Source organism: Ambystoma mexicanum, chromosome 13 (assembly GCF_040938575.1).
Source record: "Ambystoma mexicanum isolate Mex_15411 chromosome 13, UKY_AmexF1_1, whole genome shotgun sequence".
NCBI classification, from domain to species: Eukaryota; Metazoa; Chordata; class Amphibia; order Caudata; family Ambystomatidae; genus Ambystoma; species Ambystoma mexicanum.
The window spans coordinates 358,987,683-359,011,214 of NC_090938.1; the positions used below are offsets into that span (position 1 = coordinate 358,987,683).

General features: G+C 43.5%; 22 non-coding genes across 22 annotated transcripts; 6 read left to right on the top strand and 16 right to left on the bottom strand.

The window, feature by feature from the left end:
• Nucleotides 1-704: 704 nt before the first annotated feature.
• On the top strand, nucleotides 705-799 carry TRNAI-UAU (transfer RNA isoleucine (anticodon UAU)). Its single transcript has 2 exons — nucleotides 705-742; nucleotides 764-799. It is a non-coding gene; the product is annotated as a tRNA-Ile (tRNA).
• Nucleotides 800-2,283: 1,484 nt separating this feature from the next.
• TRNAT-CGU (transfer RNA threonine (anticodon CGU)) lies at nucleotides 2,284-2,355 on the bottom strand. The gene has a single exon. It is a non-coding gene; the product is annotated as a tRNA-Thr (tRNA).
• A 546-nt stretch (nucleotides 2,356-2,901) lies between these two features.
• TRNAS-GCU (transfer RNA serine (anticodon GCU)) lies at nucleotides 2,902-2,983 on the bottom strand. Its single transcript has one exon. It is a non-coding gene; the product is annotated as a tRNA-Ser (tRNA).
• Nucleotides 2,984-3,670: 687 nt separating this feature from the next.
• On the bottom strand, nucleotides 3,671-3,742 carry TRNAT-UGU (transfer RNA threonine (anticodon UGU)). Its single transcript has one exon. It is a non-coding gene; the product is annotated as a tRNA-Thr (tRNA).
• A 1,018-nt stretch (nucleotides 3,743-4,760) lies between these two features.
• Nucleotides 4,761-4,855, top strand: TRNAI-UAU (transfer RNA isoleucine (anticodon UAU)). The gene is made up of 2 exons: nucleotides 4,761-4,798; nucleotides 4,820-4,855. It is a non-coding gene; the product is annotated as a tRNA-Ile (tRNA).
• A 1,488-nt stretch (nucleotides 4,856-6,343) lies between these two features.
• On the bottom strand, nucleotides 6,344-6,415 carry TRNAT-CGU (transfer RNA threonine (anticodon CGU)). The gene has a single exon. It is a non-coding gene; the product is annotated as a tRNA-Thr (tRNA).
• A 546-nt stretch (nucleotides 6,416-6,961) lies between these two features.
• TRNAS-GCU (transfer RNA serine (anticodon GCU)) lies at nucleotides 6,962-7,043 on the bottom strand. The gene has a single exon. It is a non-coding gene; the product is annotated as a tRNA-Ser (tRNA).
• A 687-nt stretch (nucleotides 7,044-7,730) lies between these two features.
• TRNAT-UGU (transfer RNA threonine (anticodon UGU)) lies at nucleotides 7,731-7,802 on the bottom strand. The gene has a single exon. It is a non-coding gene; the product is annotated as a tRNA-Thr (tRNA).
• Nucleotides 7,803-8,824: 1,022 nt separating this feature from the next.
• TRNAI-UAU (transfer RNA isoleucine (anticodon UAU)) lies at nucleotides 8,825-8,919 on the top strand. Its single transcript has 2 exons — nucleotides 8,825-8,862; nucleotides 8,884-8,919. It is a non-coding gene; the product is annotated as a tRNA-Ile (tRNA).
• A 1,488-nt stretch (nucleotides 8,920-10,407) lies between these two features.
• On the bottom strand, nucleotides 10,408-10,479 carry TRNAT-CGU (transfer RNA threonine (anticodon CGU)). The gene has a single exon. It is a non-coding gene; the product is annotated as a tRNA-Thr (tRNA).
• Nucleotides 10,480-11,025: 546 nt separating this feature from the next.
• TRNAS-GCU (transfer RNA serine (anticodon GCU)) lies at nucleotides 11,026-11,107 on the bottom strand. Its single transcript has one exon. It is a non-coding gene; the product is annotated as a tRNA-Ser (tRNA).
• A 687-nt stretch (nucleotides 11,108-11,794) lies between these two features.
• Nucleotides 11,795-11,866, bottom strand: TRNAT-UGU (transfer RNA threonine (anticodon UGU)). Its single transcript has one exon. It is a non-coding gene; the product is annotated as a tRNA-Thr (tRNA).
• Nucleotides 11,867-12,884: 1,018 nt separating this feature from the next.
• TRNAI-UAU (transfer RNA isoleucine (anticodon UAU)) lies at nucleotides 12,885-12,979 on the top strand. Its single transcript has 2 exons — nucleotides 12,885-12,922; nucleotides 12,944-12,979. It is a non-coding gene; the product is annotated as a tRNA-Ile (tRNA).
• Nucleotides 12,980-14,467: 1,488 nt separating this feature from the next.
• On the bottom strand, nucleotides 14,468-14,539 carry TRNAT-CGU (transfer RNA threonine (anticodon CGU)). Its single transcript has one exon. It is a non-coding gene; the product is annotated as a tRNA-Thr (tRNA).
• Nucleotides 14,540-15,085: 546 nt separating this feature from the next.
• Nucleotides 15,086-15,167, bottom strand: TRNAS-GCU (transfer RNA serine (anticodon GCU)). Its single transcript has one exon. It is a non-coding gene; the product is annotated as a tRNA-Ser (tRNA).
• Nucleotides 15,168-15,854: 687 nt separating this feature from the next.
• On the bottom strand, nucleotides 15,855-15,926 carry TRNAT-UGU (transfer RNA threonine (anticodon UGU)). The gene has a single exon. It is a non-coding gene; the product is annotated as a tRNA-Thr (tRNA).
• Nucleotides 15,927-16,944: 1,018 nt separating this feature from the next.
• On the top strand, nucleotides 16,945-17,039 carry TRNAI-UAU (transfer RNA isoleucine (anticodon UAU)). The gene is made up of 2 exons: nucleotides 16,945-16,982; nucleotides 17,004-17,039. It is a non-coding gene; the product is annotated as a tRNA-Ile (tRNA).
• A 1,488-nt stretch (nucleotides 17,040-18,527) lies between these two features.
• Nucleotides 18,528-18,599, bottom strand: TRNAT-CGU (transfer RNA threonine (anticodon CGU)). The gene has a single exon. It is a non-coding gene; the product is annotated as a tRNA-Thr (tRNA).
• Nucleotides 18,600-19,901: 1,302 nt separating this feature from the next.
• TRNAT-UGU (transfer RNA threonine (anticodon UGU)) lies at nucleotides 19,902-19,973 on the bottom strand. Its single transcript has one exon. It is a non-coding gene; the product is annotated as a tRNA-Thr (tRNA).
• A 1,022-nt stretch (nucleotides 19,974-20,995) lies between these two features.
• On the top strand, nucleotides 20,996-21,090 carry TRNAI-UAU (transfer RNA isoleucine (anticodon UAU)). Its single transcript has 2 exons — nucleotides 20,996-21,033; nucleotides 21,055-21,090. It is a non-coding gene; the product is annotated as a tRNA-Ile (tRNA).
• Nucleotides 21,091-22,578: 1,488 nt separating this feature from the next.
• TRNAT-CGU (transfer RNA threonine (anticodon CGU)) lies at nucleotides 22,579-22,650 on the bottom strand. The gene has a single exon. It is a non-coding gene; the product is annotated as a tRNA-Thr (tRNA).
• Nucleotides 22,651-23,196: 546 nt separating this feature from the next.
• On the bottom strand, nucleotides 23,197-23,278 carry TRNAS-GCU (transfer RNA serine (anticodon GCU)). Its single transcript has one exon. It is a non-coding gene; the product is annotated as a tRNA-Ser (tRNA).
• Between the last annotated feature and the right edge of the window lie 254 nt (nucleotides 23,279-23,532).

Consider the following 23,532-nt stretch of genomic DNA (forward strand, 5'->3'; position numbering starts at 1 on the left):
CCTGCCAGTAACACGACAACCTTGTTTGTGTCCTTCTTAATCAACTAACATGCATATTTTCACTTTTGTCTGTATGTTCTTTGAAAGCCAATGGCAGTGGTGCTTAGAGCAATGCAGATGTTTAAAAAAGATTTCAAAAGTTAAAATCGACAAAGGTGGGATTCGAAACCACGCGTGTACAGCAGATTAGCAGTCCATCGCCTTAACCACTCGGCCACCTCGTCTACAGGGATTATGTTAGGCATTCAAGTCTTTACAGGTAATAACACAAACATCTTCAAAATAGAACCACAATGCGTTCCTTGTTGAGGTACATCCAGCCGTTTGCAGGAAAACTGCCTCACTTGCTGTTGAGAAAAATTCATCAAAGTCCTGGGGTGTTTATAGGCATCGCCAAGATGACATTGGGAGGTGTTTCAATTGACACGTGTTGAATATGAGGAAGAGCATCATGCTGGCTCCAGTGGCACTGCCTGCAGCATGACAAAAATGTAGAAGGGACATTTGACTGCACCATTGGCTGAACATCAGTGGCAAAGTGTATATCAGGCTAAAAGGTAAGCTCCAGTGGCACAATATGGGCACTACAAGGCACCCATAATTTGGTGTCAGCTAAAAAGACAATGCCAGAGCTTGTGGGTGCTTTTGTACACTTGTGTGTGTGTTTGTGGGTGTAGTTTCATGTCGAAAACCAAAACACAGCAGCTCCAGTGGCGCAATCGGTTAGCGTGCGGTACTTATACAGCAGTACATGCAGTGAGCAATGCCGAGGTTGTGAGTTCAAGCCTCACCTGGAGCAACTTTGGAACTTTTTACTAATTCACCTCAAAACTGAATTATTGAACCAATAAATGTTCTGGACATTTTTTGGTTCACCTCAAGGTTTCCTTGATTGTCAGTTAATGTTGTATGACAGCTCCTCTGCCTTTTAGACATGGAATACTCATTGCAAGTTATTTATGGGGTGTTTGCGCTTTAAATACAGCTACGGAGGGTTTTTGAAAATAGAACAGAAAATAAAAAATGTCAACTGTTATTATACTCCATTGTCTGCTGAGCACCACTTACGGAAGACATTTGTAAAGGTAGAAAAAGGGTTACTGGAGTAGGATCCAGGAGACAATATCAATTTACAAAGAATAATGTTGTCTATTTACTGCATTATCGCCTTTGAAGCAAACCTCTGAGAATAAATACCCTTTCACTAATCAGGCAGTCACTTTGATAAAATCAAGCAGAACAAGGATGCTGATAGGAACTCGCCTCATTTGCATATGGGCTAGGGCTTCTGGGAGCCATGAGAATTAGGAGTTGAAGGTTTTGCAGATCGAGATTGCTAAAGGGCTGGGCATTTGCACAGACCTCTCCATGCCTGATTGGTGCCGAAGGTTAGTTGCAAGTGGTCCCCTGCTCACCCTACCTTACACAGGGCCATGCCCAGTTAGGCCCCTCAGGGCTAGGCCCGGCAGGGCTAAGCCCGGCGTTCGTCAGGCGAAGTGCCTGGACCCCTGCTCATCATACCTCAGAATCTGGTCTAGCTATTGCAGACATGGGGAATGGTGCTTATATCCCATTGACAGCGCCCACAAGCTGCATACTAATAGCCAATGATGTGTGAATGCGGTCAGGGTAGCAGACATATAGAACAATTGGGTGGGTTCGCTTCCGAACTGGATGCACAGGAGCAGGAGAGAATGGCTGTTGGCGATGTATGCAACTTGCTCTGCGTGAACACATCTACCGACCCCTTCCCCTACACACACGGGCACATACACACACACACACATAGCCATTGGAGCTATGCAGAGCTAATCAGAAAGATTGGTAATCATTAGAACATGAAAGATATGTGTTCATTTTTTATTAAACTTGTGGACTCCCGCAGAAACGGAGGGACTCACATCTCTAATTGAGGCTTGCTTACCTCTATACAAATGTGTTTGCTGGCTGTCTTTCTTCAACTGGTATGTGCGGTTGTGTCTGTCTTTGTCTTTCAACACGCCTGGCACGTTTACATTATCAAAGAGATGATTGTATGGAGATGGGGAACACCCCTCCGTTGCATTGTGAACTTGAACAGTCTTTTCACCAAAGCAGCTACATGCGACATTGCAAGGTTTTTGTCAGTCTTTGCCTGAAAACATTAGGCCTTCCTCTCAAACTCTATTTCACTCCTTCTGTGGAAGACTTCAATTATGAGGATGCATCCCGTCATAAAAGGTTCTCTGTAGATGGTGCAACTCTGGCTTCTCTTCCCCGTGCTTTTTGAAAATAATCCGCCCGAGGCCCTGATGAGGTTTGAACTCATGACCCCTGGTTTACGAGACCAGTGCTCTGCCACTGAGCTACAAGGCCACCTGCTGCTTGCTCACAGCCAACAACAGAAAGTGCAAAGAAACCATGGTTTTTACCTAGGTAGATCTCCAGGTATATGAATTTCTGGTTGTGTAAAAATGGCTGTATATCTCTGCATGTGTTCAGTACGTCATCATACATCTGATTTGCGAAAGCGTGTGTGCTTATGTTGGTGATACATTGTCGGTATGCGTTTGAGTATGTACTTTTACGGGTATGTATGTATTGAGTAGGATGCTGAACAGGTTCATGAGTTTAGATAGCAGGTCAGAATGATGGCAAAAGGAACATGTAAAAGGCAGACAACTAAAAGAAAAAAGAATTTGGGATGTAAGCTTGGGAGTTTACTAACTGCGCTGATTTTGGCTCCTATAATAGTAAAGAATGGAAACCTACGAGGAAAGTCTTTGACTAATTTCATTCTCCGCCTGCACCAATGAACTTATTTTTACATCTCTATTTCCATATCTGTACTCATTCCTGACTTTCACAGGGAGGTTGAAAGACTTTGGTCTATGTTTAAATGCAGACTATAAAGAAAAAATACGACGAAGGTGGGATTCGAACCCACGCGTGCAGAGCACAATGGATTAGCAGTCCATCGCCTTAACCACTCGGCCACCTCGTCTGTTTGGGAACGGTGCTCGAATCCCATGCTTAAAGAAGAGATAAAACAATGGTGGTGCAAAGTCAGTGAAAAATAGATCATGTTTGTCATAATAGAAACAAGATCGTTGACTCGTTCTTCCTTACCCGGCCATTGATAGATAAACACATCAAGTTGAAGTTCAGAAAAATATAACAAGAGCTCCTGGAGGGTTCACAACACTAATCCAGAGGAAGGTGCTTGAGCTTCCGTATGGCACACCATTAGTAGTAAAACCAGCATAACGCAAGCTCCAGTTTCCCAGTGTTTGGCATCATTCAACGTTTCCAGCCAAGATCAAAGTTCAGATGCTGCTGCTTCCTGTGATGTCATTGAATTTAAATAGTGAGTGATGGCAATAACCCTTTTCCAATTAAATTTTGCCACATCAACGTCCCTGAAAATAGAGAAAGGCGTGCAACCCAGAACCGCTGTACTGTTCAATAGAGTAAGGGCTTCACCGTGATCATCTGCATCTGTCATCACAAAATTATCAAGGTCTTTTTCTTGAAGAAATTAGGTCCAGAAAGCCGACCTTCCTCACAGACTATTCAGACACCTTGCGCTTGTGGCTTTGTTATAGGCCCGAATCCATTGGTAAAAGGTTGCACAGGTACAATGTGCAATATCAGTTCCTATTCAACAATGTTCAAGAAAATTACCATTTGGAGGCCCTGATGAGGATCGAACTCACGACCCCTGGTTTACAAGACCAGTGCTCTGCCACTGAGCTACAGAGCCCCTCAGGTTACGACGCATAACAGCAACACAACGAGCACACAACATGATGTTTACTGGGTAGACATATTGGAAGGGTGTGTGAGAATGTATGTATATGATTGTGATTTGACCTGTTTTTTTCTGGCCGATTTTTTGAGGAGCAGCTAATTTGTGCGTATTCCGTGCAATTTTAGGGTGACTAATGAGGAGATGTGATGCGTGAAAGTTGAAAAAAACATGTACATGGCAGCAGAGAGACAATATGGATATTACCTTTGCTTTTTTAAATTTCTATCCGGATTCTGGCTCAAAGGGTAGTCAAGCACAGCAGATTGCATTCCTGCCAGTAACACGACAACCTTGTTTGTGTCCTTCTTAACTAACATGCATATTTTCACTTTTGTCTGTATGTTCTTTGAAAGCCAATGGCAATGGTGCTTAGAGCAATGCAGATGTTTAAAAAAGATTTCAAAAGTTAAAATCGACAAAGGTGGGATTCGAAACCACACGTGTACAGCAGATTAGCAGTCCATCGCCTTAACCACTCGGCCACCTCGTCTACAGGGATTATGTTAGGCATTCAAGTCTTTACAGGTAATAACACAAACATCTTCAAAATAGAACCACAATGCGTTCCTTGTTGAGGTACATCCAGCCGTTTGCAGGAAAACTGCCTCACTTGCTGTTGAGAAAAATTCATCAAAGTCCTGGGGTGTTTATAGGCATCGCCAAGATGACATTGGGAGGTGTTTCAATTGACACGTGTTGAATATGAGGAAGAGCATCATGCTGGCTCCAGTGGCACTGCCTGCAGCATGACAAAAATGTAGAAGGGACATTTGACTGCACCATTGGCTGAACATCAGTGGCAAAGTGTATATCAGGCTAAAAGGTAAGCTCCAGTGGCACAATATGGGCACTACAAGGCACCCATAATTTGGTGTCAGCTAAAAAGACAATGCCAGAGCTTGTGGGTGCTTTTGTACACTTGTGTGTGTGTTTGTGGGTGTAGTTTCATGTCGAAAACCAAAACACAGCAGCTCCAGTGGCGCAATCGGTTAGCGCGCGGTACTTATACAGCAGTACATGCAGTGAGCAATGCCGAGGTTGTGAGTTCAAGCCTCACCTGGAGCAACTTTGGAACTTTTTACTAATTCACCTCAAAACTGAATTATTGAACCAATAAATGTTCTGGACATTTTTTGGTTCACCTCAAGGTTTCCTTGATTGTCAGTTAATGTTGTATGACAGCTCCTCTGCCTTTTAGACATGGAATACTCATTGCAAGTTATTTATGGGGTGTTTGCGCTTTAAATACAGCTACGGAGGGTTTTTGAAAATAGAACAGAAAATAAAAAATGTCAACTGTTATTATACTCCATTTTCTGCTGAGCACCACTTACGGAAGACATTTGTAAAGGTAGAAAAAGGGTTACTGGAGTAGGATCCAGGAGACAATATCAACTTACAAAGAATAATGTTGTCTATTTACTGCATTATCGCCTTTGAAGCAAACCTCTGAGAATAAATACCCTTTCACTAATCAGGCAGTCACTTTGATAAAATCAAGCAGAACAAGGATGCTGATAGGAACTCGCCTCATTTGCATATGGGCTAGGGCTTCTGGGAGCCATGAGAATTAGGAGTTGAAGGTTTTGCAGATCGAGATTGCTAAAGGGCTGGGCATTTGCACAGACCTCTCCATGCCTGATTGGTGCCGAAGGTTAGTTGCAAGTGGTCCCCTGCTCACCCTACCTTACACAGGGCCATGCCCAGTTAGGCCCCTCAGGGCTAGGTCCGGCAGGGCTAAGCCCGGCGTTCGTCAGGCGAAGTGCCTGGACCCCTGCTCATCATACCTCAGAATCTGGTCTAGCTATTGCAGACATGGGGAATGGTGCTTATATCCCATTGACAGCGCCCACAAGCTGCATACTAATAGCCAATGATGTGTGAATGCGGTCAGGGTAGCAGACATATAGAACAATTGGGTGGGTTCGCTTCCGAACTGGATGCACAGGAGCAGGAGAGAATGGCTGTTGGCGATGTATGCAACTTGCTCTGCGTGAACACATCTACCGACCCCTTCCCCTACACACACGGGCACATACACACACACACACACACATAGCCATTGGAGCTATGCAGAGCTAATCAGAAAGATTGGTAATCATTAGAACATGAAAGATATGTGTTCATTTTTTATTAAACTTGTGGACTCCCGCAGAAACGGAGGGACTCACATCTCTAATTGAGGCTTGCTTACCTCTATACAAATGTGTTTGCTGGCTGTCTTTCTTCAACTGGTATGTGCGGTTGTGTCTGTCTTTGTCTTTCAACACGCCTGGCACGTTTACATTATCAAAGAGATGATTGTATGGAGATGGGGAACACCCCTCCGTTGCATTGTGAACTTGAACAGTCTTTTCACCAAAGCAGCTACATGCGACATTGCAAGGTTTTTGTCAGTCTTTGCCTGAAAACATTAGGCCTTCCTCTCGAACTCTATTTCACTCCTTCTGTGGAAGACTTCAATTATGAGGATGCATCCCGTCATAAAAGGTTCTCTGTAGATGGTGCAACTCTGGCTTCTCTTCCCCGTGCTTTTTGAAAATAATCCGCCCGAGGCCCTGATGAGGTTTGAACTCATGACCCCTGGTTTACGAGACCAGTGCTCTGCCACTGAGCTACAAGGCCACCTGCTGCTTGCTCACAGCCAACAACAGAAAGTGCAAAGAAACCATGGTTTTTACCTAGGTAGATCTCCAGGTATATGAATTTCTGGTTGTGTAAAAATGGCTGTATATCTCTGCATGTGTTCAGTACGTCATCATACATCTGATTTGCGAAAGCGTGTGTGCTTATGTTGGTGATACATTGTCGGTATGCGTTTGAGTATGTACTTTTACGGGTATGTATGTATTGAGTAGGATGCTGAACAGGTTCATGAGTTTAGATAGCAGGTCAGAATGATGGCAAAAGGAACATGTAAAAGGCAGACAACTAAAAGAAAAAAGAATTTGGGATGTAAGCTTGGGAGTTTACTAACTGCGCTGATTTTGGCTCCTATAATAGTAAAGAATGGAAACCTACGAGGAAAGTCTTTGACTAATTTCATTCTCCGCCTGCACCAATGAACTTATTTTTACATCTCTATTTCCATATCTGTACTCATTCCTGTCTTTCACAGGGAGGTTGAAAGACTTTGGTCTATGTTTAAATGCAGACTATAAAGAAAAAATACGACGAAGGTGGGATTCGAACCCACGCGTGCAGAGCACAATGGATTAGCAGTCCATCGCCTTAACCACTCGGCCACCTCGTCTGTTTGGGAACGGTGCTCGAATCCCATGCTTAAAGAAGAGATAAAACAATGGTGGTGCAAAGTCAGTGAAAAATAGATCATGTTTGTCATAATAGAAACAAGATCGTTGACTCGTTCTTCCTTACCCGGCCATTGATAGATAAACACATCAAGTTGAAGTTCAGAAAAATATAACAAGAGCTCCTGGAGGGTTCACAACACTAATCCAGAGGAAGGTGCTTGAGCTTCCGTATGGCACACCATTAGTAGTAAAACCAGCATAACGCAAGCTCCAGTTTCCCAGTGTTTGGCATCATTCAACGTTTCCAGCCAAGATCAAAGTTCAGATGCTGCTGCTTCCTGTGATGTCATTGAATTTAAATAGTGAGTGATGGCAATAACCCTTTTCCAATTAAATTTTGCCACATCAACGTCCCTGAAAATAGAGAAAGGCGTGCAACCCAGAACCGCTGTACTGTTCAATAGAGTAAGGGCTTCACCGTGATCATCTGCATCTGTCATCACAAAATTATCAAGGTCTTTTTCTTGAAGAAATTAGGTCCAGAAAGCCGACCTTCCCCACAGACTATTCAGACACCTTGCGCTTGTGGCTTTGTTATAGGCCCGAATCCATTGGTAAAAGGTTGCACAGGTACAATGTGCAATATCAGTTCCTATTCAACAATGTTCAAGAAAATTACCATTTGGAGGCCCTGATGAGGATCGAACTCACGACCCCTGGTTTACAAGACCAGTGCTCTGCCACTGAGCTACAGAGCCCCTCAGGTTACGACGCATAACAGCAACACAACGAGCACACAACATGATGTTTACTGGGTAGACATATTTGAAGGGTGTGTGAGAATGTATGTATATGATTGTGATTTGACCTGTTTTTTTCTGGCCGATTTTTTGAGGAGCAGCTAATTTGTGCGTATTCCGTGCAATTTTAGGGTGACTAATGAGGAGATGTGATGCGTGAAAGTTGAAAAAAACATGTACATGGCAGCAGAGAGACAATATGGATATTACCTTTGCTTTTTTAAATTTCTATCCGGATTCTGGCTCAAAGGGTAGTCAAGCACAGCAGATTGCATTCCTGCCAGTAACACGACAACCTTGTTTGTGTCCTTCTTAATCAACTAACATGCATATTTTCACTTTTGTCTGTATGTTCTTTGAAAGCCAATGGCAGTGGTGCTTAGAGCAATGCAGATGTTTAAAAAAGATTTCAAAAGTTAAAATCGACAAAGGTGGGATTCGAAACCACGCGTGTACAGCAGATTAGCAGTCCATCGCCTTAACCACTCGGCCACCTCGTCTACAGGGATTATGTTAGGCATTCAAGTCTTTACAGGTAATAACACAAACATCTTCAAAATAGAACCACAATGCGTTCCTTGTTGAGGTACATCCAGCCGTTTGCAGGAAAACTGCCTCACTTGCTGTTGAGAAAAATTCATCAAAGTCCTGGGGTGTTTATAGGCATCGCCAAGATGACATTGGGAGGTGTTTCAATTGACACGTGTTGAATATGAGGAAGAGCATCATGCTGGCTCCAGTGGCACTGCCTGCAGCATGACAAAAATGTAGAAGGGACATTTGACTGCACCATTGGCTGAACATCAGTGGCAAAGTGTATATCAGGCTAAAAGGTAAGCTCCAGTGGCACAATATGGGCACTACAAGGCACCCATAATTTGGTGTCAGCTAAAAAGACAATGCCAGAGCTTGTGGGTGCTTTTGTACACTTGTGTGTGTGTTTGTGGGTGTAGTTTCATGTCGAAAACCAAAACACAGCAGCTCCAGTGGCGCAATCGGTTAGCGTGCGGTACTTATACAGCAGTACATGCAGTGAGCAATGCCGAGGTTGTGAGTTCAAGCCTCACCTGGAGCAACTTTGGAACTTTTTACTAATTCACCTCAAAACTGAATTATTGAACCAATAAATGTTCTGGACATTTTTTGGTTCACCTCAAGGTTTCCTTGATTGTCAGTTAATGTTGTATGACAGCTCCTCTGCCTTTTAGACATGGAATACTCATTGCAAGTTATTTATGGGGTGTTTGCGCTTTAAATACAGCTACGGAGGGTTTTTGAAAATAGAACAGAAAATAAAAAATGTCAACTGTTATTATACTCCATTTTCTGCTGAGCACCACTTACGGAAGACATTTGTAAAGGTAGAAAAAGGGTTACTGGAGTAGGATCCAGGAGACAATATCAACTTACAAAGAATAATGTTGTCTATTTACTGCATTATCGCCTTTGAAGCAAACCTCTGAGAATAAATACCCTTTCACTAATCAGGCAGTCACTTTGATAAAATCAAGCAGAACAAGGATGCTGATAGGAACTCGCCTCATTTGCATATGGGCTAGGGCTTCTGGGAGCCATGAGAATTAGGAGTTGAAGGTTTTGCAGATCGAGATTGCTAAAGGGCTGGGCATTTGCACAGACCTCTCCATGCCTGATTGGTGCCGAAGGTTAGTTGCAAGTGGTCCCCTGCTCACCCTACCTTACACAGGGCCATGCCCAGTTAGGCCCCTCAGGGCTAGGCCCGGCAGGGCTAAGCCCGGCGTTCGTCAGGCGAAGTGCCTGGACCCCTGCTCATCATACCTCAGAATCTGGTCTAGCTATTGCAGACATGGGGAATGGTGCTTATATCCCATTGACAGCGCCCACAAGCTGCATACTAATAGCCAATGATGTGTGAATGCGGTCAGGGTAGCAGACATATAGAACAATTGGGTGGGTTCGCTTCCGAACTGGATGCACAGGAGCAGGAGAGAATGGCTGTTGGCGATGTATGCAACTTGCTCTGCGTGAACACATCTACCGACCCCTTCCCCTACACACACGGGCACATACACACACACACACACACATAGCCATTGGAGCTATGCAGAGCTAATCAGAAAGATTGGTAATCATTAGAACATGAAAGATATGTGTTCATTTTTTATTAAACTTGTGGACTCCCGCAGAAACGGAGGGACTCACATCTCTAATTGAGGCTTGCTTACCTCTATACAAATGTGTTTGCTGGCTGTCTTTCTTCAACTGGTATGTGCGGTTGTGTCTGTCTTTGTCTTTCAACACGCCTGGCACGTTTACATTATCAAAGAGATGATTGTATGGAGATGGGGAACACCCCTCCGTTGCATTGTGAACTTGAACAGTCTTTTCACCAAAGCAGCTACATGCGACATTGCAAGGTTTTTGTCAGTCTTTGCCTGAAAACATTAGGCCTTCCTCTCAAACTCTATTTCACTCCTTCTGTGGAAGACTTCAATTATGAGGATGCATCCCGTCATAAAAGGTTCTCTGTAGATGGTGCAACTCTGGCTTCTCTTCCCCGTGCTTTTTGAAAATAATCCGCCCGAGGCCCTGATGAGGTTTGAACTCATGACCCCTGGTTTACGAGACCAGTGCTCTGCCACTGAGCTACAAGGCCACCTGCTGCTTGCTCACAGCCAACAACAGAAAGTGCAAAGAAACCATGGTTTTTACCTAGGTAGATCTCCAGGTATATGAATTTCTGGTTGTGTAAAAATGGCTGTATATCTCTGCATGTGTTCAGTACGTCATCATACATCTGATTTGCGAAAGCGTGTGTGCTTATGTTGGTGATACATTGTCGGTATGCGTTTGAGTATGTACTTTTACGGGTATGTATGTATTGAGTAGGATGCTGAACAGGTTCATGAGTTTAGATAGCAGGTCAGAATGATGGCAAAAGGAACATGTAAAAGGCAGACAACTAAAAGAAAAAAGAATTTGGGATGTAAGCTTGGGAGTTTACTAACTGCGCTGATTTTGGCTCCTATAATAGTAAAGAATGGAAACCTACGAGGAAAGTCTTTGACTAATTTCATTCTCCGCCTGCACCAATGAACTTATTTTTACATCTCTATTTCCATATCTGTACTCATTCCTGACTTTCACAGGGAGGTTGAAAGACTTTGGTCTATGTTTAAATGCAGACTATAAAGAAAAAATACGACGAAGGTGGGATTCGAACCCACGCGTGCAGAGCACAATGGATTAGCAGTCCATCGCCTTAACCACTCGGCCACCTCGTCTGTTTGGGAACGGTGCTCGAATCCCATGCTTAAAGAAGAGATAAAACAATGGTGGTGCAAAGTCAGTGAAAAATAGATCATGTTTGTCATAATAGAAACAAGATCGTTGACTCGTTCTTCCTTACCCGGCCATTGATAGATAAACACATCAAGTTGAAGTTCAGAAAAATATAACAAGAGCTCCTGGAGGGTTCACAACACTAATCCAGAGGAAGGTGCTTGAGCTTCCGTATGGCACACCATTAGTAGTAAAACCAGCATAACGCAAGCTCCAGTTTCCCAGTGTTTGGCATCATTCAACGTTTCCAGCCAAGATCAAAGTTCAGATGCTGCTGCTTCCTGTGATGTCATTGAATTTAAATAGTGAGTGATGGCAATAACCCTTTTCCAATTAAATTTTGCCACATCAACGTCCCTGAAAATAGAGAAAGGCGTGCAACCCAGAACCGCTGTACTGTTCAATAGAGTAAGGGCTTCACCGTGATCATCTGCATCTGTCATCACAAAATTATCAAGGTCTTTTTCTTGAAGAAATTAGGTCCAGAAAGCCGACCTTCCCCACAGACTATTCAGACACCTTGCGCTTGTGGCTTTGTTATAGGCCCGAATCCATTGGTAAAAGGTTGCACAGGTACAATGTGCAATATCAGTTCCTATTCAACAATGTTCAAGAAAATTACCATTTGGAGGCCCTGATGAGGATCGAACTCACGACCCCTGGTTTACAAGACCAGTGCTCTGCCACTGAGCTACAGAGCCCCTCAGGGTACGACGCATAACAGCAACACAACGAGCACACAACATGATGTTTACTGGGTAGACATATTGGAAGGGTGTGTGAGAATGTATGTATATGATTGTGATTTGACCTGTTTTTTTCTGGCCGATTTTTTGAGGAGCAGCTAATTTGTGCGTATTCCGTGCAATTTTAGGGTGACTAATGAGGAGATGTGATGCGTGAAAGTTGAAAAAAACATGTACATGGCAGCAGAGAGACAATATGGATATTACCTTTGCTTTTTTAAATTTCTATCCGGATTCTGGCTCAAAGGGTAGTCAAGCACAGCAGATTGCATTCCTGCCAGTAACACGACAACCTTGTTTGTGTCCTTCTTAACTAACATGCATATTTTCACTTTTGTCTGTATGTTCTTTGAAAGCCAATGGCAATGGTGCTTAGAGCAATGCAGATGTTTAAAAAAGATTTCAAAAGTTAAAATCGACAAAGGTGGGATTCGAAACCACACGTGTACAGCAGATTAGCAGTCCATCGCCTTAACCACTCGGCCACCTCGTCTACAGGGATTATGTTAGGCATTCAAGTCTTTACAGGTAATAACACAAACATCTTCAAAATAGAACCACAATGCGTTCCTTGTTGAGGTACATCCAGCCGTTTGCAGGAAAACTGCCTCACTTGCTGTTGAGAAAAATTCATCAAAGTCCTGGGGTGTTTATAGGCATCGCCAAGATGACATTGGGAGGTGTTTCAATTGACACGTGTTGAATATGAGGAAGAGCATCATGCTGGCTCCAGTGGCACTGCCTGCAGCATGACAAAAATGTAGAAGGGACATTTGACTGCACCATTGGCTGAACATCAGTGGCAAAGTGTATATCAGGCTAAAAGGTAAGCTCCAGTGGCACAATATGGGCACTACAAGGCACCCATTATTTGGTGTCAGCTAAAAAGACAATGCCAGAGCTTGTGGGTGCTTTTGTACACTTGTGTGTGTGTTTGTGGGTGTAGTTTCATGTCGAAAACCAAAACACAGCAGCTCCAGTGGCGCAATCGGTTAGCGCGCGGTACTTATACAGCAGTACATGCAGTGAGCAATGCCGAGGTTGTGAGTTCAAGCCTCACCTGGAGCAACTTTGGAACTTCTTACTAATTCACCTCAAAACTGAATTATTGAACCAATAAATGTTCTGGACATTTTTTGGTTCACCTCAAGGTTTCCTTGATTGTCAGTTAATGTTGTATGACAGCTCCTCTGCCTTTTAGACATGGAATACTCATTGCAAGTTATTTATGGGGTGTTTGCGCTTTAAATACAGCTACGGAGGGTTTTTGAAAATAGAACAGAAAATAAAAAATGTCAACTGTTATTATACTCCATTTTCTGCTGAGCACCACTTACGGAAGACATTTGTAAAGGTAGAAAAAGGGTTACTGGAGTAGGATCCAGGAGACAATATCAACTTACAAAGAATAATGTTGTCTATTTACTGCATTATCGCCTTTGAAGCAAACCTCTGAGAATAAATACCCTTTCACTAATCAGGCAGTCACTTTGATAAAATCAAGCAGAACAAGGATGCTGATAGGAACTCGCCTCATTTGCATATGGGCTAGGGCTTCTGGGAGCCATGAGAATTAGGAGTTGAAGGTTTTGCAGATCGAGATTGCTAAAGGGCTGGGCATTTGCACAGACCTCTCCATGCCTGATTGGTGCCGAAGGTTAGTTGCAAATGGTCCCCTGCTCACCCTACCTTACACAGGGCCATGCCCAGTTAGGCCCCTCAGGGCTAGGCCCGGCAGGGCTAAGCCCGGCGTTCGTCAGGCGAAGTGCCTGGACCCCTGCTCATCATACCTCAGAATCTGGTCTAGCTATTGCAGACATGGGGAATGGTGCTTATATCCCATTGACAGCGCCCACAAGCTGCATACTAATAGCCAATGATGTGTGAATGCGGTCAGGGTAGCAGACATATAGAACAATTGGGTGGGTTCGCTTCCGAACTGGATGCACAGGAGCAGGAGAGAATGGCTGTTGGCGATGTATGCAACTTGCTCTGCGTGAACACATCTACCGACCCCTTCCCCTACACACACGGGCACATACACACACACACACACACATAGCCATTGGAGCTATGCAGAGCTAATCAGAAAGATTGGTAATCATTAGAACATGAAAGATATGTGTTCATTTTTTATTAAACTTGTGGACTCCCGCAGAAACGGAGGGACTCACATCTCTAATTGAGGCTTGCTTACCTCTATACAAATGTGTTTGCTGGCTGTCTTTCTTCAACTGGTATGTGCGGTTGTGTCTGTCTTTGTCTTTCAACACGCCTGGCACGTTTACATTATCAAAGAGATGATTGTATGGAGATGGGGAACACCCCTCCGTTGCATTGTGAACTTGAACAGTCTTTTCACCAAAGCAGCTACATGCGACATTGCAAGGTTTTTGTCAGTCTTTGCCTGAAAACATTAGGCCTTCCTCTCAAACTCTATTTCACTCCTTCTGTGGAAGACTTCAATTATGAGGATGCATCCCGTCATAAAAGGTTCTCTGTAGATGGTGCAACTCTGGCTTCTCTTCCCCGTGCTTTTTGAAAATAATCCGCCCGAGGCCCTGATGAGGTTTGAACTCATGACCCCTGGTTTACGAGACCAGTGCTCTGCCACTGAGCTACAAGGCCACCTGCTGCTTGCTCACAGCCAACAACAGAAAGTGCAAAGAAACCATGGTTTTTACCTAGGTAGATCTCCAGGTATATGAATTTCTGGTTGTGTAAAAATGGCTGTATATCTCTGCATGTGTTCAGTACGTCATCATACATCTGATTTGCGAAAGCGTGTGTGCTTATGTTGGTGATACATTGTCGGTATGCGTTTGAGTATGTACTTTTACGGGTATGTATGTATTGAGTAGGATGCTGAACAGGTTCATGAGTTTAGATAGCAGGTCAGAATGATGGCAAAAGGAACATGTAAAAGGCAGACAACTAAAAGAAAAAAGAATTTGGGATGTAAGCTTGGGAGTTTACTAACTGCGCTGATTTTGGCTCCTATAATAGTAAAGAATGGAAACCTACGAGGAAAGTCTTTGACTAATTTCATTCTCCGCCTGCACCAATGAACTTATTTTTACATCTCTATTTCCATATCTGTACTCATTCCTGACTTGCACAGGGAGGTTGAAAGACTTTGGTCTATGTTTAAATGCAGACTATAAAGAAAAAATACGACGAAGGTGGGATTCGAACCCACGCGTGCAGTGCACAATGGATTAGCAGTCCATCGCCTTAACCACTCGGCCACCTCGTCTGTTTGGGAACGGTGCTCGAATCCCATGCTTAAAGAAGAGATAAAACAATGGTGGTGCAAAGTCAGTGAAAAATAGATCATGTTTGTCATAATAGAAACAAGATCGTTGACTCGTTCTTCCTTACCCGGCCATTGATAGATAAACACATCAAGTTGAAGTTCAGAAAAATATAACAAGAGCTCCTGGAGGGTTCACAACACTAATCCAGAGGAAGGTGCTTGAGCTTCCGTATGGCACACCATTAGTAGTAAAACCAGCATAACGCAAGCTCCAGTTTCCCAGTGTTTGGCATCATTCAACGTTTCCAGCCAAGATCAAAGTTCAGATGCTGCTGCTTCCTGTGATGTCATTGAATTTAAATAGTGAGTGATGGCAATAACCCTTTTCCAATTAAATTTTGCCACATCAACGTCCCTGAAAATAGAGAAAGGCGTGCAACCCAGAACCGCTGTACTGTTCAATAGAGTAAGGGCTTCACCGTGATCATCTGCATCTGTCATCACAAAATTATCAAGGTCTTTTTCTTGAAGAAATTAGGTCCAGAAAGCCGACCTTCCCCACAGACTATTCAGACACCTTGCGCTTGTGGCTTTGTTATAGGCCCGAATCCATTGGTAAAAGGTTGCACAGGTACAATGTGCAATATCAGTTCCTATTCAACAATGTTCAAGAAAATTACCATTTGGAGGCCCTGATGAGGATCGAACTCACGACCCCTGGTTTACAAGACCAGTGCTCTGCCACTGAGCTACAGAGCCCCTCAGGTTACGACGCATAACAGCAACACAACGAGCACACAACATGATGTTTACTGGGTAGACATATTTGAAGGGTGTGTGAGAATGTATGTATATGATTGTGATTTGACCTGTTTTTTTCTGGCCGATTTTTTGAGGAGCAGCTAATTTGTGCGTATTCCGTGCAATTTTAGGGTGACTATCGAGGAGATGTGATGCGTGAAAGTTGAAAAAAACATGTACATGGCAGCAGAGAGACAATATGGATATTACCTTTGCTTTTTTAAATTTCTATCCGGATTCTGGCTCAAAGGGTAGTCAAGCACAGCAGATTGCATTCCTGCCAGTAACACGACAACCTTGTTTGTGTCCTTCTTAACTAACATGCATATTTTCACTTTTGTCTGTATGTTCTTTGAAAGCCAATGGCAATGGTGCTTAGAGCAATGCAGATGTTTAAAAAAGATTTCAAAAGTTAAAATCGACAAAGGTGGGATTCGAAACCACACGTGTACAGCAGATTAGCAGTCCATCGCCTTAACCACTCGGCCACCTCGTCTACATGGATTATGTTAGGCATTCAAGTCTTTACAGGTAATAACACAAACATCTTCAAAATAGAACCACAATGCGTTCCTTGTTGAGGTACATCCAGCCGTTTGCAGGAAAACTGCCTCACTTGCTGTTGAGAAAAATTCATCAAAGTCCTGGGGTGTTTATAGGCATCGCCAAGATGACATTGGGAGGTGTTTCAATTGACACGTGTTGAATATGAGGAAGAGCATCATGCTGGCTCCAGTGGCACTGCCTGCAGCATGACAAAAATGTAGAAGGGACATTTGACTGCACCATTGGCTAAACATCAGTGGCAAAGTGTATATCAGGCTAAAAGGTAAGCTCCAGTGGCACAATATGGGCACTACAAGGCACCCATAATTTGGTGTCAGCTAAAAAGACAATGCCAGAGCTTGTGGGTGCTTTTGTACACTTGTGTGTGTGTTTGTGGGTGTAGTTTCATGTCGAAAACCAAAACACAGCAGCTCCAGTGGCGCAATCGGTTAGCGCGCGGTACTTATACAGCAGTACATGCAGTGAGCAATGCCGAGGTTGTGAGTTCAAGCCTCACCTGGAGCAACTTTGGAACTTCTTACTAATTCACCTCAAAACTGAATTATTGAACCAATAAATGTTCTGGACATTTTTTGGTTCACCTCAAGGTTTCCTTGATTGTCAGTTAATGTTGTATGACAGCTCCTCTGCCTTTTAGACATGGAATACTCATTGCAAGTTATTTATGGGGTGTTTGCGCTTTAAATACAGCTACGGAGGGTTTTTGAAAATAGAACAGAAAATAAAAAATGTCAACTGTTATTATACTCCATTTTCTGCTGAGCACCACTTACGGAAGACATTTGTAAAGGTAGAAAAAGGGTTACTGGAGTAGGATCCAGGAGACAATATCAACTTACAAAGAATAATGTTGTCTATTTACTGCATTATCGCCTTTGAAGCAAACCTCTGAGAATAAATACCCTTTCACTAATCAGGCAGTCACTTTGATAAAATCAAGCAGAACAAGGATGCTGATAGGAACTCGCCTCATTTGCATATGGGCTAGGGCTTCTGGGAGCCATGAGAATTAGGAGTTGAAGGTTTTGCAGATCGAGATTGCTAAAGGGCTGGGCATTTGCACAGACCTCTCCATGCCTGATTGGTGCCGAAGGTTAGTTGCAAGTGGTCCCCTGCTCACCCTACCTTACACAGGGCCATGCCCAGTTAGGCCCCTCAGGGCTAGGCCCGGCAGGGCTAAGCCCGGCGTTTGTCAGGCGAAGTGCCTGGACCCCTGCTCATCATACCTCAGAATCTGGTCTAGCTATTGCAGACATGGGGAATGGTGCTTATATCCCATTGACAGCGCCCACAAGCTGCATACTAATAGCCAATGATGTGTGAATGCGGTCAGGGTAGCAGACATATAGAACAATTGGGTGGGTTCGCTTCCGAACTGGATGCACAGGAGCAGGAGAGAATGGCTGTTGGCGATGTATGCAACTTGCTCTGCGTGAACACATCTACCGACCCCTTCCCCTACACACACGGGCACATACACACACACACACACACATAGCCATTGGAGCTATGCAGAGCTAATCAGAAAGATTGGTAATCATTAGAACATGAAAGATATGTGTTCATTTTTTATTAAACTTGTGGACTCCCGCAGAAACGGAGGGACTCACATCTCTAATTGAGGCTTGCTTACCTCTATACAAATGTGTTTGCTGGCTGTCTTTCTTCAACTGGTATGTGCGGTTGTGTCTGTCTTTGTCTTTCAACACGCCTGGCACGTTTACATTATCAAAGAGATGATTGTATGGAGATGGGGAACACCCCTCCGTTGCATTGTGAACTTGAACAGTCTTTTCACCAAAGCAGCTACATGCGACATTGCAAGGTTTTTGTCAGTCTTTGCCTGAAAACATTAGGCCTTCCTCTCGAACTCTATTTCACTCCTTCTGTGGAAGACTTCAATTATGAGGATGCATCCCGTCATAAAAGGTTCTCTGTAGATGGTGCAACTCTGGCTTCTCTTCCCCGTGCTTTTTGAAAATAATCCGCCCGAGGCCCTGATGAGGTTTGAACTCATGATCCCTGGTTTACGAGACCAGTGCTCTGCCACTGAGCTACAAGGCCACCTGCTGCTTGCTCACAGCCAACAACAGAAAGTGCAAAGAAACCATGGTTTTTACCTAGGTAGATCTCCAGGTATATGAATTTCTGGTTGTGTAAAAATGGCTGTATATCTCTGCATGTGTTCAGTACGTCATCATACATCTGATTTGCGAAAGCGTGTGTGCTTATGTTGGTGATACATTGTCGGTATGCGTTTGAGTATGTACTTTTACGGGTATGTATGTATTGAGTAGGATGCTGAACAGGTTCATGAGTTTAGATAGCAGGTCAGAATGATGGCAAAAGGAACATGTAAAAGGCAGACAACTAAAAGAAAAAAGAATTTGGGATGTAAGCTTGGGAGTTTACTAACTGCGCTGATTTTGGCTCCTATAATAGTAAAGAATGGAAACCTACGAGGAAAGTCTTTGACTAATTTAATTCTCCGCCTGCACCAATGAACTTATTTTTACATCTCTATTTCCATATCTGTACTCATTCCTGTCTTTCACAGGGAGGTTGAAAGACTTTGGTCTATGTTTAAATGCAGACTATAAAGAAAAAATACGACGAACCCACGTGTGCAGAGCACAATGGATTAGCAGTCCATCGCCTTAACCACTCGGCCACCTCGTCTGTTTGGGAACGGTGCTCGAATCCCATGCTTAAAGAAGAGATAAAACAATGGTGGTGCAAAGTCAGTGAAAAATAGATCATGTTTGTCATAATAGAAACAAGATCGTTGACTCGTTCTTCCTTACCCGGCCATTGATAGATAAACACATCAAGTTGAAGTTCAGAAAAATATAACAAGAGCTCCTGGAGGGTTCACAACACTAATCCAGAGGAAGGTGCTTGAGCTTCCGTATGGCACACCATTAGTAGTAAAACCAGCATAACGCAAGCTCCAGTTTCCCAGTGTTTGGCATCATTCAACGTTTCCAGCCAAGATCAAAGTTCAGATGCTGCTGCTTCCTGTGATGTCATTGAATTTAAATAGTGAGTGATGGCAATAACCCTTTTCCAATTAAATTTTGCCACATCAACGTCCCTGAAAATAGAGAAAGGCGTGCAACCCAGAACCGCTGTACTGTTCAATAGAGTAAGGGCTTCACCGTGATCATCTGCATCTATCATCACAAAATTATCAAGGTCTTTTTCTTGAAGAAATTAGGTCCAGAAAGCCGACCTTCCCCACAGACTATTCAGACACCTTGCGCTTGTGGCTTTGTTATAGGGCCGAATCCATTGGTAAAAGGTTGCACAGGTACAATGTGCAATATCAGTTCCTATTCAACAATGTTCAAGAAAATTACCATTTGGAGGCCCTGATGAGGATGGAACTCACGACCCCTGGTTTACAAGACCAGTGCTCTGCCACTGAGCTACAGAGCCCCTCAGGTTACGACGCATAACAGCAACACAACGAGCACACAACATGATGTTTACTGGGTAGACATATTTGAAGGGTGTGTGAGAATGTATGTATATGATTGTGATTTGACCTGTTTTTTTCTGGCCGATTTTTTGAGGAGCAGCTAATTTGTGCGTATTCCGTGCAATTTTAGGGTGACTAATGAGGAGATGTGATGCGTGAAAGTTGAAAAAAACATGTACATGGCAGCAGAGAGACAATATGGATATTACCTTTGCTTTTTTAAATTTCTATCCGGATTCTGGCTCAAAGGGTAGTCAAGCACAGCAGATTGCATTCCTGCCAGTAACACGACAACCTTGTTTGTGTCCTTCTTAATCAACTAACATGCATATTTTCACTTTTGTCTGTATGTTCTTTGAAAGCCAATGGCAATGGTGCTTAGAGCAATGCAGATGTTTAAAAAAGATTTCAAAAGTTAAAATCGACAAAGGTGGGATTCGAAACCACGCGTGTACAGCAGATTAGCAGTCCATCGCCTTAACCACTCGGCCACCTCGTCTACAGGGATTATGTTAGGCATTCAAGTCTTTACAGGTAATAACACAAACATCTTCAAAATAGAACCACAATGCGTTCCTTGTTGAGGTACATCCAGCCGTTTGCAGGAAAACTGCCTCACTTGCTGTTGAGAAAAATTCATCAAAGTCCTGGGGTGTTTATAGGCATCGCCAAGATGACATTGGGAGGTGTTTCAATTGACACGTGTTGAATATGAGGAAGAGCATCATGCTGGCTCCAGTGGCACTGCCTGCAGCATGACAAAAATGTAGAAGGGACATTTGACTGCACCATTGGCTGAACATCAGTGGCAAAGTGTATATCAGGCTAAAAGGTAAGCTCCAGTGGCACAATATGGGCACTACAAGGCACCCATAATTTGGTGTCAGCTAAAAAGACAATGCCAGAGCTTGTGGGTGCTTTTGTACACTTGTGTGTGTGTTTGTGGGTGTAGTTTCATGTCGAAAACCAAAACACAGCAGCTCCAGTGGCGCAATCGGTTAGCGCGCGGTACTTATACAGCAGTACATGCAGTGAGCAATGCCGAGGTTGTGAGTTCAAGCCTCACCTGGAGCAACTTTGGAACTTTTTACTAATTCACCTCAAAACTGAATTATTGAACCAATAAATGTTCTGGACATTTTTTGGTTCACCTCAAGGTTTCCTTGATTGTCAGTTAATGTTGTATGACAGCTCCTCTGCCTTTTAGACATGGAATACTCATTGCAAGTTATTTATGGGGTGTTTGCGCTTTAAATACAGCTACGGAGGGTTTTTGAAAATAGAACAGAAAATAAAAAATGTTAACTGTTATTATACTCCATTTTCTGCTGAGCACCACTTACGGAAGACATTTGTAAAGGTAGAAAAAGGGTTACTGGAGTAGGATCCAGGAGACAATATCAACTTACAAAGAATAATGTTGTCTATTTACTGCATTATCGCCTTTGAAGCAAACCTCTGAGAATAAATACCCTTTCACTAATCAGGCAGTCACTTTGATAAAATCAAGCAGAACAAGGATGCTGATAGGAACTCGCCTCATTTGCATATGGGCTAGGGCTTCTGGGAGCCATGAGAATTAGGAGTTGAAGGTTTTGCAGATCGAGATTGCTAAAGGGCTGGGCATTTGCACAGACCTCTCCATGCCTGATTGGTGCCGAAGGTTAGTTGCAAGTGGTCCCCTGCTCACCCTACCTTACACAGGGCCATGCCCAGTTAGGCCCCTCAGGGCTAGGCCCGGCAGGGCTAAGCCCGGCGTTTGTCAGGCGAAATGCCTGGACCCCTGCTCATCATACCTCAGAATCTGGTCTAGCTATTGCAGACATGGGGAATGGTGCTTATATCCCATTGACAGCGCCCACAAGCTGCATACTAATAGCCAATGATGTGTGAATGCGGTCAGGGTAGCAGACATATAGAACAATTGGGTGGGTTCGCTTCCGAACTGGATGCACAGGAGCAGGAGAGAATGGCTGTTGGCGATGTATGCAACTTGCTCTGCGTGAACACATCTACCGACCCCTTCCCCTACACACACGGGCACATACACACACACACACACACATAGCCATTGGAGCTATGCAGAGCTAATCAGAAAGATTGGTAATCATTAGAACATGAAAGATATGTGTTCATTTTTTATTAAACTTGTGGACTCCCGCAGAAACGGAGGGACTCACATCTCTAATTGAGGCTTGCTTACCTCTATACAAATGTGTTTGCTGGCTGTCTTTCTTCAACTGGTATGTGCGGTTGTGTCTGTCTTTGTCTTTCAACACGCCTGGCACGTTTACGTTATCAAAGAGATGATTGTATGGAGATGGGGAACACCCCTCCGTTGCATTGTGAACTTGAACAGTCTTTTCACCAAAGCAGCTACATGCGACATTGCAAGGTTTTTGTCAGTCTTTGCCTGAAAACATTAGGCCTTCCTCTCAAACTCTATTTCACTCCTTCTGTGGAAGACTTCAATTATGAGGATGCATCCCGTCATAAAAGGTTCTCTGTAGATGGTGCAACTCTGGCTTCTCTTCCCCGTGCTTTTTGAAAATAATCCGCCCGAGGCCCTGATGAGGTTTGAACTCATGACCCCTGGTTTACGAGACCAGTGCTCTGCCACTGAGCTACAAGGCCACCTGCTGCTTGCTCACAGCCAACAACAGAAAGTGCAAAGAAACCATGGTTTTTACCTAGGTAGATCTCCAGGTATATGAATTTCTGGTTGTGTAAAAATGGCTGTATATCTCTGCATGTGTTCAGTACGTCATCATACATCTGATTTGCGAAAGCGTGTGTGCTTATGTTGGTGATACATTGTCGGTATGCGTTTGAGTATGTACTTTTACGGGTATGTATGTATTGAGTAGGATGCTGAACAGGTTCATGAGTTTAGATAGCAGGTCAGAATGATGGCAAAAGGAACATGTAAAAGGCAGACAACTAAAAGAAAAAAGAATTTGGGATGTAAGCTTGGGAGTTTACTAACTGCGCTGATTTTGGCTCCTATAATAGTAAAGAATGGAAACCTACGAGGAAAGTCTTTGACTAATTTCATTCTCCGCCTGCACCAATGAACTTATTTTTACATCTCTATTTCCATATCTGTACTCATTCCTGACTTTCACAGGGAGGTTGAAAGACTTTGGTCTATGTTTAAATGCAGACTATAAAGAAAAAATACGACGAAGGTGGGATTCGAACCCACGCGTGCAGTGCACAATGGATTAGCAGTCCATCGCCTTAACCACTCGGCCACCTCGTCTGTTTGGGAACGGTGCTCGAATCCCATGCTTAAAGAAGAGATAAAACAATGGTGGTGCAAAGTCAGTGAAAAATAGATCATGTTTGTCATAATAGAAACAAGATCGTTGACTCGTTCTTCCTTACCCGGCCATTGATAGATAAACACATCAAGTTGAAGTTCAGAAAAATATAACAAGAGCTCCTGGAGGGTTCACAACACTAATCCAGAGGAAGGTGCTTGAGCTTCCGTATGGCACACCATTAGTAGTAAAA